We start from the raw sequence: 17,368 nt of genomic DNA on the forward strand, positions 1-17,368 counted from the left end.
TAGTCATGCAAATTCAGGTTACAGAAATACATAATGTAGAAAGTATCCATCACTCAACACCAACTATTACTCTCAAACAAGTAAATAAATAAATATCACTAAATTAAAACTAACCATAAAAAAGAAAGTGAGATTCACCTACAATCCTTTTTTTAATCAAACATAAATATCAACCCCAAATCCTTGCTGTGTTTAGCTGAGTTAACACACTATACATTTCTTCTAGATCTTATAAAAGCAAAGCACTGAAAAAAAATTCCACAAGAAAACCCTAATAAAAACCATAATAATGTAACAATGTGATTACATATAATTGGAATCTTTATAATAGAAAAATAATAATAAAACTCTATTAAAACAAATACTTTATGCCTCCTAGTAGCATGCATTTTTATTTTATTTCCTCTTGATTGACAATAAAATACTAATCTCAAAGAAAAGAAGTTCAAACCCATTATGGATATTATTGTTCCTTAGCATAAATTTTGTCTTTTTTTTTTAAACAATAAGAGAATGTAGGCTATGGAGACCATGATATAATCATGACTATAAAAAAAAAAAAGGAGGATTTTGGGAAATCACATTATAACCGAATATTTTCCTTATCTTAGTTTCATGATGCTGATCAATATTTATAAAATGAAAGGTTTCATTTAAAACACGTTATCAATAAAAGGTTAAACTTGGTGGTTAACTTTATTTTCCATATTTTTGTGGGCAATAAAAATCTTCTATACCTACCTTTATGGAAAGAAGCTGTAACATTTACTCTAAATTTGCAGTAATCCTAGTTGGCTAAAGTTGCAGGCTTTTACATTGTTGAAAACATATATTTACAAAGCATCAATTTTCCTATTTTTCAATAACAAAAAGTACATTATTTGTGATTATAACATTAAATATTTTGGTTGTGATATTCAGTAGAAGTTATCCTTACTGATAGAAGTGAAATATCAAAGATTTGGAAACATTAACAAGGAGATAAGAAAATGAAATCATAGATTTTTTTATGGTTATTATTATTCAGCATTAAAATTTTCTGACATTAGACATTTAGTTCTTAAAACATGTATCTCTTGCTTTTCACATGATTCTTTTTTCTGTTGTTCTATTTTCACAGTATTCAATGAGTTAGAAAACCAGAATTTAACATAACAAATGCTCTGGAAATGTTTCTACAAAACCTAAAAAGAAACCCTGAATAGAATGAATGTAATTCCTGTATCTCACTGAAATATTCACATCTCCAGACAGTCACGATAACAGATCTTACACTGGTATGAAAAGAAGATATGTTCCTCTGTTCCTTGTGAATATTTGCAGAATAAGCTAATAATGACATTGTATTAAGTGGCTTTGTCAGGGAGCTGACTCTGATTTCTCACATTTTTTTGTGAGTAGGTTGTGTTAAGGAAGAGGTTTTGTTATTGTTTTTATTTTGTTTTGTATTTGCTTTTTACTATTATTCTACTCTATTTTTAAGGGTAAGAGAAAAACTGTTACTGCTTAAGATGACCAGAGAAGTCTGTTTGGGTCATAGAAGGAATGTGACCCTGTGGTTCTAGAACAAAAGCAGAGGCAAAGCATATCCTATAGAAACAAGATCTGTTGTTTTGTCAATGGAGAGTAAACTGACATGGTTAAGGTGAGTTGGGTTTTTTTTCACCCTTTTAGTAAATACAGAGCCAACACATGGGCTATTTGGAAAGTTTCTTCCTCTAGGAAATCACTAAGTTATTCATTCAACCAACTTATTAGGTGTTAAGCTCTGTGCAAAATACTGAAAATTCAAGTATAATTAGGATATGATCCCCATCTTTTTATTTATTTTTTAATGGAGGTACTGGGGATTGAACCCAGGACCTTGTGTAAGCTAAGCATGTACTCTAGCACTGAGTTGTAGACCCCCAATCTCCATCTCTTTAGAATATCACAAAGGTAAGAGAGGCAGACAGCTAAGCAAATTTTTGTAATATGTTATGAAAAATAATAAGAAAAAAGAGAAGTAAAAGGTACAAAAGGGAAAGCAAAAGACTGTGATATGTCCTTTTTATCAGGGGAAGGTTCAGCAAAATCTATTCAAAAAAGTAACAGAACTTTATTTTGCAGGATAAATGAAATTTTTCCTAACAATACGAATAGAAATGATAATCCAAATAAGGAGAAGACTGTACACAAACACAACATATACAACAACACAGAACCTTTGGGAGTCCCGTACAGATGGAGCTTAACAATGGTGTGGCAGACAGACTCTCAGGTGACCCCCCTCCAGGATGACCCCCACCTCCTGGTCTTTGTACCATCATGTAATCCTCTCCCCTTGGGTGTGGGTAGGACCTGTGAATTGCTTTTAACCAATAGAATATGCAAGGGTGATATACTGCTCCTCCTATGATTGTTGCGTTACCTAAGACACCTATTTTAGTAGCAGACATGCTAGGAGACTCTTCTTGCTGGTTTAATGAAATAAGCAGCCCATTTTGAGGAAGCCCACACAGCAAAGAACTGTGGGCAGCATCCCGGAGCTGTGGGTAGCCTGCAGCTGACAGCCAGCAAGAAGCTGAATGTCTCAGTCCTACAACCGTAAGGAAATGAATTTTGCCAACAACCTAAGTGACCATGGAAATGGCCCCTACCCCAGTGGAGCCATCAGGTAGGAACCTATCCCTGGCCAGCACCTTGACTGCAGGTTTGTGAGAACTTTAGACAGTGCGACTAAAGTGTGCCCGACTCCTGACCTACAGAAACTGTGACGATTAATTGTGTTGCTTTTAAGCTGCTAGGTCTGTGGTAAATTGTTACGCTACGATAGAGAAGTAATACAAATGATGAAGAGAAGTAGAGGGGAATACAAGGAGGTAGATCGTAGAGGGCCTATGTGTTACACTGATGATGAATTAAAGAATGTACCCAAAATAAAGAATGTACCCAAAAGTTACACTGCAATAGCCTAGTGAAAAGGAAATAAAGACTTAAGTTAAGGCAGTAACAGGATAAATAAGGAGATGTATCTCTGGTGGATGGTTGAGGAGCAAAACAATTCTAGGCATAAGATGCAACAAGTAAAACCTAATACCCTCCTCGCCCCCATATACATATATGCACGGGGTAACCTATTTATAAAAATATAGAATAATGAAAAAATAATTCATTTAACCTATATTCATTAAATATTTATTATATTCTATATACTGTGTTTTTTTAACTGCCTAGAAGTGATAAAGAAAATGAATAGTAACTTTAAAAAAGCACACATACACACATTTCTATAGGATTTGATTTAATGAAAATAAAAGAAATGTGGCTGAGCCAATCTGCTGTCTCTGACATTGGCTCCAAGGGGCATGATGTGGCGGTTGTTTTAATCTTAAAGTTCTGGGAATGTCTCTGGAATCCATGAGTTGTCTTCAGTGACTTTAAGGATTATGAGGAAGGGTTCAACAAAGCTAGTTTAGAAAATATTAATCTGAACCAGGAAAAGAATAGGGTCATCATGCTAAACCAGGCCAGAAATGATTTCTGTCTAGGAAAATGTAAGGAAAGAGACATTAATTAAGAATCTAAAAGTATATGCCAATACTAAGGAAAGAACACCAGGGGAAAAAACACAGTTAACGTACTGCAGTACCCAGGACTACTGTATCTGGCTTCTAACTCTAGATCCCAGATTAATTCCTATGTACTGTGCCACCTTGTTTCCTTCGTTTGTCATGTTAATTACATTGTCCAATTAAATTTAGAAGATATCTATGTTTTTAGTCTCTAGCTTATCATCTTTTAGAGGTAAGCTTCATGATTTTATTCCTTCCCTGCTGCAAAAAAGCAGAAATAGTTATTAGTTTTTAGTAAGTCCAATCATTCTAGGGTCGGTTTCATAAAATTTAGCAGACTGAAGCAAGTGGTGAAGAAAGTTAAGAAAACAATTGTTCCAATATATGGTTAATGTAAAAAGGATTATTTTTCTCCTTTGTACAAAATTGTACACCAAGGTCATCTAACCATAAAGACTTCCACGTTGTCTAATATTAGAAGACAACCCAACTCTATAATGTCAGTTCTCTTTCATATGGATATTTACCAGGGTTTTCATCAAAATGGACCAGTTTCATAAGCATGGAACATGTAAGCCTCCCCATAACCCCTCTGCTCTATGAGCTCTTTAAAACTGTAAAACAAATTTTATTGTGGTAGCTGATCTTCAAAGAGGTCCTCACAATTAACCATGCCTCCAAGTATTTGTGTCCTTGAGCCATGCCTTCTCCTTGACTCTGGCTGATGCTGTGATGAGCTTATAGGTAATACAATGCAACCGAAATTACTCTGTATGACTATTAAGTCTATATTAATATGAAGGAGACTTGCAGTTTTTGCCTTGATGTTGGTGGGATATTTGCTCAGAAAGCCAGCAACCAGGGAAGACACTGCATTGCCATGATATCACCAGGTTGCTTGTGGAAAGACAGATCCCGGTCAACCCCTAACTCTTCAGCCATCCCAGCCCAAGTACTAGATATGAAAAAGGAAGACAGCCTGGTCATCTAACCAACTGACTGACCCAACATTTAACTGAAATCTCCTGAGAAACTCTTAAAAATTGACCAGCTGAGTCCAGTCAACCCACAGAATTGTGACAGATAAGAGTAAACTGTTATTTAAAGGCACTGAGTTCTGGGGTGCTTCATCATGCAGCAATAGATAACCGGAACATTTATTCACTCAAAAAGTGGGTTCATTGCCTTTACTCGTCTATTTGCCACCTGTTACTTCATGAAAAGGTTAAGTACAGATGGATACATTCTACTTGAATCACAATTTTAAGAGTAAGATTTTTTTATGTACATGTATAAGCAAGAACTTACCTATCTTTTTGACTTTCAAATAGTTTCATTTCTCATTTGATGAGCATTTTAGCACTAGCAGAAACATTCCCAAAAATGATTTCAAAAATTGCTTTCTCTTGTTACTATATATAGAAAACCCTAAAAGGTCCACAAAAAAGCTACTAGAGCTGATCGAACAATTCAGCAAGGTAGCAGGTTACAAAATTAATGTTCAAAAATCACTTGCCTTTCTTTACCCTAACGATAAATCAACAGAAAAAGAAAGTAAAGAAACAATCCCCTTTAAAATAGCACCCAAAGTAATAAAATATCTGGGAATAAATCTAACCAAGGAGGCGAAAGAATTATACACAGAAAACTATAAACCATTGATGAAGGAAATTAAAGAAGACTTTAAAAAATGGAAAGATATTCCATGCTCTTGGATTGGAAGAATTAATATTGTTAAAATGGTCACACTGCCCAAGGCAATCTACAGATTTAATGCAATCCCTATCCAATTACCCAGGACATATTTCACAGAACTAGAACAAATCATAATAAAATTTATATGGAACCATCAAAGACCTAGAATTGCTAAAGCATTACTGAAGAGAAAGAAAGAGGCTGGAGGAATAACTCTCCCAGACTTCAGACAATACTATAGAGCTACAGTCATCAAGACAGCATGGTATTGGTACCAAAACAGACATATAGACCAATGGAACAGAATAGAGAGCCCAGAAATGAACCCACAAACTTTTGGTCAACTCATCTTCGACAAAGGAGGCAAGAATATACAATGGAATAAAGACAGTCTCTTCAGCAAATGGTGTTGGGAAAACTGGACAGCAGCATGTAAAACAATGAAGCTAGAACACACCCTTACACCATATACAAAAATCAACTCAAAATGGATTAAAGACTTAAACATAAGACAAGATACAATAAACCTCCTAGAGGAAAACATAGGCAAAACATTATCTGACATACATTTCAAAAATTTTCTCCTAGAAGAAATAAAAGCAAGAATAAACAAATGGGACCTAATGAAACCTACAAGCTTCTGCAGAGCAAAGGAAACCAGAAATAAAACAAGAAGAAAACCTACGGAATGGCAGAAAATTTTTGCAAGTGAAACCGACAAAGGCTTGATCTCCAAAATATATAAGCAGCTCATACGACTCAATAAGAAAAAAATAAACAACCCAATCCAAAAATGGGCAGAAGACCTAAACAAGCAACTCTCCAAGGAAGACATACAAATGATCAAAAAGCACATGAAAAAATGCTCAATATCACTAATTATCAGAGAAATGCAAATGAAAACTACAATGAGGTATCACCTCACACCAGTCAGAATGGCCGTCATTCAAAAATCCACAAATGACAAATGCTGGAGAGGCTGTGGAGAAAAGGGAACCCTCCTACACTGCTGGTGGGAATGCAGTTTGGTGCAGCCACTATGGAAAACAGTGTGGAGATTCCTCAAAAGACTAGGAATAGACTTACCATATGACCCAGGAATCCCACTCCTGGACTTGTACCCAGAAGGAAATCTACATCAGGATGACACCTGCACCCCAATGTTCATAGCAGCACTATTTACAATAGCCAAAACATGGAAACAACCTAAATGTCCATCAACAGGTGACTGGATAAAGAAGATGTGGTATATTTATACAATGGAATACTACTCAGCCATAAAAACCGACAACATAATGCCATTTGCAGCAACATGGATGCTCCTAGAGAATGTCATTCTAAGTGAAGTAAGCCAGAAAGAGAAAGAAAAATACCATATGAGATCGCTCATATGTGGAATCTGAAAAACAAAAACAAAAACAAACAAACAAACAAAAACAAAGCATAAATACAGGACAGAAATAGACTCATGGACAGAGAATACAGACTTGTGGTTACCGGCGGGGGGGGGGGTAGAGGATGGGAAGGGATAGACTGGGATTTCAAAATTGTAGAATAGATAAACAAGATTACACTGTATAGCACAGGGAAATATACACAAAATGTTATGATAACTCACGGAGAAAAAAATGTGACAATGAGTGTGTATATGTCCATGAATGACTGAAAAATTGTGCTGAACACTGGAATTTGACACAAGACTGTAAAATGATTATGAATCAATAAAGAAATGTAAAAAAAATTGCTTTCTCTTATTTCTGAGAAGATCAAAATGTGGAATCATTCACAGAATAGATGCAGGCCTCTGCCAAAATTGATTTTCCACTCAAATTTATCCAAACCTTCAACTTTTACTAAGAAACATATCTTTCTTGGAACACTTAGTTTTCTCTTACTTTCCACGCCTGCAGGAGCAGTTGGCTTAATTATCAGGACCATTTACGTCATTTGATTACTGAATAAAAGAATCCAACACATATATTTGAGTAGGTGCTGGAAATGGAACAGTAAACAAGGTGGACTTGGTCCCTGACCATCTGGAGCTTACAGATTAGTGGAAATGACCATCACAGAAGTTTCCAAGTTTTCTTTGTTCACGGACTTCTCTTCTAAAGAAGTTTTCTCCTGGTGCTCCTAGACCAAAAGAAATATTTAACATTCCATTTGGTAAGAAGTGAAGTCCTAACAACTTAATGAGTATTTTTATTCTAACAACTTATACATATAAATAATATACATAAATTTAAAGAAAAAGTAGTACGTTAGTTCATTCTCGAATAACTACAATTACTTAGTAATGAGCTGCGTGCAGCTGTCGGGTATTACTCAAACGCTGGAATCAGATTGGACACCACCACCCTCATTTCCTGTTTTATATTGATTTATACACAGAACTTTCTTTTTATTGTAAGAATCACTGAAAACTCAACATTGTTAGGATATGATGACATCATATCTACTAGCACCATCTAATCTAACATCCTGTGGCACCCCTGTGAGTTTACTGCAGTGCCCCAGAGCACCTGCATGTGGAGTTCAGGAACTTAAGACAAAGAGAACAGAATACACAGTTGACTCTTGAACAATGTGGATTTGAACTGCATTAAGTCCTCTTATACATGGGTATTTTATACTAGTCAGTGGGTAAGTGGTTAGTTGAATCACAGATGAGTGGGAACCAGAGATGGCGCACCGACTGTAAATTATATGTGTTTAGCCCTGCCCCACTTGGTTCAAGGCTCAATTGTAGACTGAAATGTAGGAGTTGTATGATTTCATAGGTTCCTCTCACAAGTTCAGCACAAGTAAGCTGCCAGATTAAAGGCTGATGTGTATTTGCTTCATCAATGTAATATAGCAAAGTTTATCAATACCCTGAAGTACTTGTGAATGGGCAAAATTGTATCTATTGACTTCATGAAATCCAATGGTCAATTATATCTAAGTAGAGTTTGAAATTAAATGATTAATTTTTATGACAGAAGCTATAAATGCAGAACAAAGATTATATAAAACATGTAGAGTACAAATTTCTCCTCTGGATACAGCATATTTTGTCTTTGAACATGAAAAGTGAAAAACTTTCATTCAGTTTTCAGAGGCTGACTATGATTGTGGAGACTGAAGTCCTGTCTGACCAGATTTAATACATAGAAAAAAAAAAAGAACTTTTAGAACCCATTTATTATATAATACCCAGATGATAAAATATCCTATACCTACTTGAAACAAATTAAGATCAGGTTTTAACTACAATATAAGATATAAGGATTTTGCTATTATATTAAAAGTAATTAGATGTACAAAAATCTCATGACAAAGTCCTTTAGGTATCTTTATATTGTATCATTTAATACAAGAGGAAGATCTTGAAGAAGAGGAATGTACTCTGAAATATCAAATTAAATTAGCTCATATTTCCAGAGCACTTATTATGTGTCAGGCTTTTCACATGTATTCACAACCAACAGTAAAATGTTTACCATTGTTAACCAAGTGAGTTCTGGGGTGGGAGATTTTTTAGGAAAGCAATTAATGAAAAGAGGTCATCATGTAGAAAAATTAGCAAAAAATCTAGATTCACCATGGGAATCTAAAGACAGCTCAAGGCAAATATTTTCCCAGCAAGATTTTGTGAAAAAATTATTTAATATATGGATTAAATAAAATATATGAGGATAGAATACTGCAAATGATTAAAAGGAAATAAAAATACCTCAGTTCCACCCTCCATGAAGGTTACATTACTTATTTTTGTATTGTTATTTCTTTTTATTTTAAAAATAATTTGAAGTGATTTGTGAAATTAAGCACAATGCAGAATAGAGTCACTAAAGTGCAGAAAGAATAGAACATCCTAGTCGATTCAGAATTATTATTTCATTTGTGTACTACATTTAAAAGTGAATTTCTTGGTATCTGAATTAACCATCCTAGTCGATTCAGAATTATTATTTCATTTGTGTACTACATTTAAAAGTGAATTTCTTGGTATCTGAAACAAAGATTCATATACATCTATAGATACTTGGCAAACAAGTCTGTAATATTATGAATATAAGTTTTTCTAAACAAATTATTCTGCATCAATTTCAAAAGTAAATGTAACATGATGCATTATTTATAATGAGGTTTGGATGTATATTAAAAAACAAAATAATAGCTTGAACCAATGTGGTAGACAGAATTCTAAGATGTTCCCCAAGATTCCCACTCCCTGATATATCCTCTCTGTAGAACTCTCTCTACTTGAATGTGGGACCAAGAGTATAATGGATCTGAATTCCATGATTAAGTCATACTGTGTGACAAAGGTGAAGAGATTTTGTAGGTGCCATTAAGGTCCCAAATCAATTGACTTTGAATTGAAAGGGGATTATTCTGGGTGGGCCTGACCTAACCAGATGAGCTCTTAAAAGGAACTGAGCACTTCCTTAAAAAAAGGAGATTTGAGGCACCACACCAGGGATACTCCTGCTGAATTTGAGGAAGTAGTAGAATATAGTAATATTGGGAGAGACCCTATGAATAATATCATGTGGCAAAGACCTCCAGGCAGTCTGTAAGACCTGAGAGCCATCCTTAGCTAATGACAAGTGAGAAAATGTGGACTTCAGTCCTACAACCACCATAAACCAAATTCTGCCACCCAAGGAGCTTGGAAGAGTCCTCAGAGCATCATACGGGATTGCACTCCCAGCCTTGAATGTCTTTAGTTCAGCCTTGTGAGGCTGTGAGCAAAGGACACAGCTAACCTATACCTGGATGCTGTAGCAATAACAATCTAATACAACACGATAGAATTTTAATTCTCTTACACATCGAATTAGCCCAGAGATGATTAGTCCAGGACTAATACGTGATCTGAATCATCAGGATCCAGGTAGCTCTGTCTCATTGCTTTGCCTTTCTTTCTGTGTCATTTCATGATGCCAAAAGTTGTAGCTAAAAATCCAGCAATTACATCTACGAGTAAACAGAGGGAAGAAAGAGGGTAAGAAGAGGGCATGTCCATTTCCCTTGAAGTCCGGGAGCCCACAACACTTGTGCTTTTATCTTCTTGGCCATTGTTTAGCTACACACCCATACTAGCTGCATGTGTGGTTGAGTAAAGGAAGGATTTTGACAATCTAGAAAAACAGCTAGCCCGTCACTGGACTGTCCCTTTGAAATGGACCCATCTTGGGGGCTAGATTACAACAAACCTCAGACTAGTCAATTTTGGAAGCGGGATCCTATGCTGTACAAATTAAATTACAAAGAAGCTCAGACCTTGTGTCAAATCAGGGTTCTACAAGTTATGTGGCTTGAGAGACTTGCATTACTTCTCCATTTGTTTATGTCACCTGTAAAATTGAGGCGATCGTTCCAATGCGTAAGTACTGTCGCAAAGATTAAGTGAAAACACAAAGTGGAATAGGAGATGAAGGTGCCAGTTGTGAAATGTTACACTTCAGTATGGAATCTGCGCTCTCTCACTAAGAAGTGTGGGTCATGTGGTTGCTCTGGTAAAGAATATTAATTTTATCAGATGAGAAGTTTTACATCAGCTTCAGCATTTGGGTAAATATGTAATGGAAACCACAGATTGCTGCAATATGTAACATGGGCAGCAAAAAAAAAAAAAAAAGAATAGGTGTTTTTAACCTATCACGTTGTCCACAATTTACCTAAACGCTACTGGAAAATGAAATGGAATTCCAGTACACTTGTCAGGGATGGACTGGTTCCCAAAAGTATCACCATATAACTGAACAAAATAATCTATTTGATAAGGCCACTTAGCATAGCCAATTTAAATATCAAAGAATATCTTTTAAGAATAATGAATTATATTAAATTGATATTTACTTCGTTGATGATTAACCAACAATTTCAGCAGCTACTTAAGGTTGCGCCTGTTTGGGTATAGTAAACCTCTTCTGTTAACAGAGAGGTCTAAATTCCCTATTTGGTAGATCTGGTATACACTCATCTATTTTCTTATTATATAGTATGTATTTTGTATACTGAGAAGGTTAAAATGAGGTCAATGTGAGGGGATTAAGGCAGAGACTTACTTTCTTCCCACAAAATATTTAAATCACCTGTTTTATTTCTCAAAGAAATCTTTTCTCTTTGCTCTGATTTTAGCTTTAGTAGTGCCAGGAAATAGGCTTTGAAAACATGTTAACAGACTGCAAATTATGATAGTTGTATGATTCAGACTTGGGATAGTTCCAGGAAGTGGAATCAAAATCTGTTGAGAGACTTATGAATGCTACAAACACATACACTCCCACATAACTATTTCATTATTCTCAATCGTTTGCTCTATAAGATAAAATAACAAATAGCACAATGATCAGAACTGGAACAACTGTAAACCAAACTTGATTTTCTCTTATACAAGATACAAGATTGAATGGTCTAGTCTTGTGATTTTCTGGAGAATAAAGGTAATGTTTTGAGGGGTTATGCACCACACTAATTGGTTCTGTATATTTTGGCTTAAAGTTTGTGTGAATTGAGAGTATTTCTGTTAGATATATATTTCCAACAAAAAACATACATATGTATATATAGTGTGTATATGTATGTCTAATGTAAGTATATGTAAGATGTATTTCCACATACCTTATATACCTTATACGTCTACGTATCTATACATGTAGTACATACATTTGCAACTCAAGGATAGTAGCAGTAGCAAATTCCTTTATAGCAAAGGGAAATAGAAATTTTAGGAAATGTATATACATTCATTCTTATTAATTATTTTTCTCAGTTTGCACATGTGTGAGACATCTAGAAATTAAAGACCTATACACAAGAAAGGCAAACATCAATGAAAAACAATTCAAAAACAAACAAAAAATCTTCAACTAGTAATGTAAAGTAAGTGTCTGTAAGTATGTGGAGAAATATCTAGCTTGATATTGATAAATCCATTAATATCATTTTTTAAAACCCACAGAATTTGCCTAAAACTATCAGGTAATTATGGAAAACTGAGAATGAAGTGTCATACTCATTTTTTCCATTTTTTATCATGCCTTTTCTTTGTTACATTGGATATGATAACAGACACTACAATAATTTAAAATTTGTAAATTCTCTGGTTATAATTTGTTAATAATTTGCTTTCTTAGTGATTATAATTTTGAGCTCTTCAAACACCAGTTTTACAGAAAATCCTTTTTTGACGGGAAAAAAAATTCCTGAATTATAAATAATTGAGCTCTATTATTGTCTGTGCGTGGGCCAGGGAGTGGGAGAAAGTGGAGTAGTTAGCCTTAATTATCTGGATAATTTATTTCTGTCAACCCAGCCTTGGTGCCCTTTCCTTTCAAAACTGAAAAGTTATATTAGAAATTATAGTTCGTCTTAAAGGAACTATAACATTAGAGATGACATTTCAGCACATTTGTGGATAAGTTATTTTCACTATGTCACCTTTCCCTGTGAGAGTTGTGCCGTGCTCCTAGCCTAGGATGGAGATTGAGAGAGTAGATGACAGGCGGGTCAAGGGACTCCTCTCTCACTCCGAGCCCCCTCCCATGGCCATCTGCAGTCCGACTGTGAGCATGTCAGTTCAGTCTTCAGAATCCCCTGAGTACTGCTCAGCCAGCTAAGAGGAAATACCTTATGTATTGGCTGTGGGTGTCCCTGAACAGCACCCAGTGCCCCAGTCTTGCAGCCTGAGTCGGGCAGCAGACAGCCCCTTCACACCAGTGTACAGTAATGAGCTTCCCAACCCTCGGTCTTGACCTTATAAGAAGGCACAGCAAAGGGCCAGGGTGAAGAGCCCAGAAAGGCTTGATTACTACGAACCTTCTCTTGTCTGTTAAAAATGGCAGCTTCTTTTACTCCAGTCAGTCAGAAACAAATGTAATAAAACAACCTTTACTCAAAAACCAGTAAGGCCTTTCTTTTATGCAGTGATGAAATACAACCACTAGATGACACCAAGAGATAGTTTCTATATGTCTGATTAATAACCTACATACACTCAGTTCCCTATTCAAAGATGACATTCTTGTGAAGATTTTCATTGAGATCCCAGATGCAGGCCAATTAAGTGAGCTGAATTTTTAGAATTGCCTTGCTTCATTATGATCAATTATCATCTAATCAGAAGTCAAAACAAAACCAAACAGAAAGAAAACAAAACAAAACAAAAAAACATTGGCCATTGGGTCACTGGGACATCCACCCTTAAACATTTCCACTTTTGTTTCTTGCTGCACATACCAGTAATAGGGTATTCAATTACTGTAACTATGATTTTGGAAAGGTTCTGCCAGTATATCTCTCATAAAACCTTGGGAACTTGAAATTCAGCTATTATTATAATCCAAGTCTCAGCAATATGCATCCTTAACTGGTTGTAAACAATTGGCTGGTTCTTATTTCTGTAGCAGAAGAGAAAAGAAACTGTAAATACTAACAAGTTTGAACTCTCAAATGATTATATTTCTTTCAAAGAACAATTAGGGTTCCATCTTGGATTTAGTGTGTTGATGGTTCATGGCGAAATTAACGTAATCACTATCCTGGGAACAGTCTTAAGCTTTAAAACAGTAGTTTCTCTACCTAACAGAATACTGTTTTAGTAGCAGGGTATCTATATACTGACTTGCATACAAATTTCAAAATCCAATGTCTTTACCGGTAAAAATCTCTGGAAGCCCAAGATCTTGAAGACACAGTCAATATTAAATACATCCAAATAATTCTAATATGTATTGCTTAAGCTTCTTACATACTTTTGAAGACACAGTGATGATTTTATTATTTAACAAGCATAGCTACATGGTAGATTAAATTGAGTATTTTTCGCGGAAGATATTTATTATTAGAAACCGACTGTATATTGGTTACATAATGGAGAAAATAAATATTCTTAATCCCCAAAGCAACATTTGAGACCTAAGATCGTTTCTAAGAAGTAAATGTGTAGAAATTAACAGAACACAAGGTCATACTCATGTATTGAATATTAATTTAGTAAAACATAATGCACATCTATCAATTCACAAACCTAAAATGACAAGGAAAAGCAAGTATAATCTCACTTTGAAGTAATTCATTATTTTTTTTAAAACAAAACACTCTATTCTGGTTATTCAGTTCATCCTTTCTGTTTCCTTTATGAATTTTGAATTATTACATATCTTCTTATTCTGAGTTTTATGGGGTTTTCTGAAATTACAGCAAGGTTTTCGAATTTAAATAGCATTCATATTTTGAAATCAATATACAGAGACTTATTTCACATTGAGTATCTTCATTTAAAAATGTTGGCTAATTTGCATAAGAAACATTGGTACCTATAAAGATTTCCTTGTTGTTTTTTTTTTCTTATTTCCTTAAGTGGAGAAACTTAGGATGGACCCACTTAAAAACTAAGTTTGTCTCCAACACTGTGAGTGTTAACTTTATTATAAACTTTATGTGCATGATTTTCATAAGAACTTCTTTGAAATTTCATAAGAACATAGGAAATAAGTCACTCAAAATATTTGACTTTCAGATGAAATGTTTGATTCTATTTATATTCATTTTATTTTATTGGAATATGTAGGTGAGAGAAAACCCTTAGTTTTACACCAACTATTTATTCCCCCAGTGATTCTATTGATATATCTTCTCTGTTGAATTGACTATATTAACTTTCCATTTTTGAGGAAAAAATTGTAGATTTCAGGTCCACAAAATAAAAAAATACACACATATGCACACACACTTCATTCTAAAATGTACTAAATGTAGTATAAATTGCATATAGAGCAATAGAGCTTTATAATGCCATGATGTGTTACGTTAACTCTTCTTTTGTGTGGGAAATCATGGCGTCGAGGGTGTTATCTGCTAAATCCCATTAATAGCGGTTATACAGAGACAAGGCAATAGAAAGAAAAAATAGCTTGAGATTTTGTAATTCACAGGTGAAATAGGTACATTGAAGATAAAATATTAAGCTTAGTTAGGAGTTTTTGTTTGTCATTTATTTTTCTATGTCCTAACCTTTGCAGTCACTTAAACAGAGAGATTTTGTCATTTGATTATATTTATGGAAAACTTTGAATTATTTGCCATCTGAGTTTTAGAAGGAGACTTCACAAAGCAGCTTAAAAATAATTTGGCTGTCTAATTTATTTTTCTTCCTTTTTTTTGATAGAGATATTTTCTTTATTTTTCCCTCCATTTACAGGTGCAGAATTAAAGAACACATTCGCTCACTATATTATTGATGCACTTAAGTGGAGTGTTCCAAAGCATGTAATTACCGTGTAGGCTTATGGCCCTGAAGTAGCCGGGGATAGTGGTGCTGCATATCCATGATTTGAAGGACACACAGTGATGATTATAGAGGCAGTACTCTACATCCATTCTAGCCCTTTTGTGTTTAGCTGGTTGTCATGGCAAATAATTGGATAGAATTTAAGCCACTTTCTTCCAAGTGGGAAATTCATAATTTTACCCTTCACCTAATTTTGTAGATACTTTTAAAGAATCTTAAAGTTTCTACAGGAATGACGTAGAGCAGTGTGGGAAAAAAATTTCACATAACAGCGAGCATCTCAGAAATTAGGCTGCTTCTGTTTTGTGGAGTAAAGATGTCAATTTCCATTTGCATCCATTTGCTTCATTTTCTTATAACTAAACCACAGACTTTGAGCTTCTTTGATAAAATGAGCCCAATGTACTTCACTTTGACAGCTCCTGAGAGAATGGAAAAACAGGGCAAAAAATTGACATCTTATTAAATTTTAGCTAAAAAGACTCTCTGGCTAGAGTTGTATCTGGGAAAGGCACTGAGCCTTTTCAAAACATGGCTGATGGAGAAACCTGTAAATAGAAATGATTTAAGTTAATACCATAATAGGGTTTCCATGAGAGGAAGAGTCAGGATTAATTAACCCAAAGGATATGTAAGTCAATTACTAATGATGCATTTCATTCATTACTTTCTATTTTAGTTGTATACCATTGAAATGCATATTTATTATATTCACCTTTTAATTATAAAAGTTATTAAATCATATAAAATTTGAACTTGAATGATGTTCATCATCATCCTGTTCAATTATTCCCAAAGAGTCATTCAATCTTTATTTAATGAGCACCTATTTGATACAGCCCTCTGTCAGCTATTGAGAAGAATGTGATAAACACATCTTTAAAAAATGAGCAAACAAACAAAAACACTTCTGCCCTCAAGAAGCTTATATTCTAGAGGGGATGTCAAATAAGGGAGATGATGCCTACGGGAATTGTAGCCACTTTGTCAAGGTGATTATTTGTACACCACACTAGACTCCCAAGTCTAAGTTCCCAATGCTGTCATTCTTTGGGAAAAAAGGCCCCTCTGCCAAAGTTCTTTGTTGTTTATTTTCTGTGACACCTAAGCCCTCTTATGTTAGCAGTGTGTAAATGCTAAATCCAGGAGTGGAGAGCACGTCGAGAAACAGTGTGCAATCCTCGAGGGTATGATGTGCTCCTCTAAGACTAGAATCCCTGTCTATGCTCAGAATCACTTACTTCTTTGTGAAGGAAAGGGGAATTTTTGTCAGGAATTGGGAAAAGGTAGAAACAAAGTGAGAAAAAGCGTAACAGTGGGAAAAGAGGAGACAGAAATGGAGGAAGAAAGGAGACAACTCTGACCGCAATACTTAGAATACCTACCTTGAATCTGTAAATTTGAATGAAAGTCTTAACTTATCTCATGCCTCATAGCCTACAGTACTGAAGGGAAATTATTCATTCATCTTTAGATGTGGGATAGTAATTACATATATTTCATGAATGTCTAATCTCAGTTATGCTATGATGTGTGGGTGAGAAAAAAAAGACTAACACCACTAAACCCAGAACTAAAATGAAATCTCAGATGTCCCGTCTTAGCCTAACAATAGCACAGCAGATCATTGCTACACGCAAAGTTTTATTTTACAGTGACTAAAACTCAGGCTTACTCTGCAAATCCTAATGAGAAGAGACGCCATTGTGCACACTGTGCAGCATGGGATAGGAGACGTAAATGTCTACAAACCAGGAAATCACTCCTTTCTCCAATTTGTTTGTTGTTTTTAGTCATTGGAAAGTAAAGTATTATTTCCTCATCAGTATTTTGG

General features: G+C 34.9%; 1 long non-coding RNA gene across 1 annotated transcript in view; it reads left to right on the plus strand.

The window, feature by feature from the left end:
* Positions 1-1,598: 1,598 nt before the first annotated feature.
* Positions 1,599-17,368, plus strand: part of LOC140689763 (uncharacterized) — a 42,412-nt gene continuing 26,642 nt past the window's right edge. Inside the window, exon 1 of the long non-coding RNA XR_012064853.1 lies at positions 1,599-1,645. This is a non-coding gene — a long non-coding RNA (uncharacterized lncRNA). The remainder of the gene's footprint in view (positions 1,646-17,368) is intronic.

This window comes from Vicugna pacos, chromosome 3 (genome assembly GCF_048564905.1).
Source record: "Vicugna pacos chromosome 3, VicPac4, whole genome shotgun sequence".
NCBI lineage: Eukaryota > Metazoa > Chordata > Mammalia > Artiodactyla > Camelidae > Vicugna > Vicugna pacos.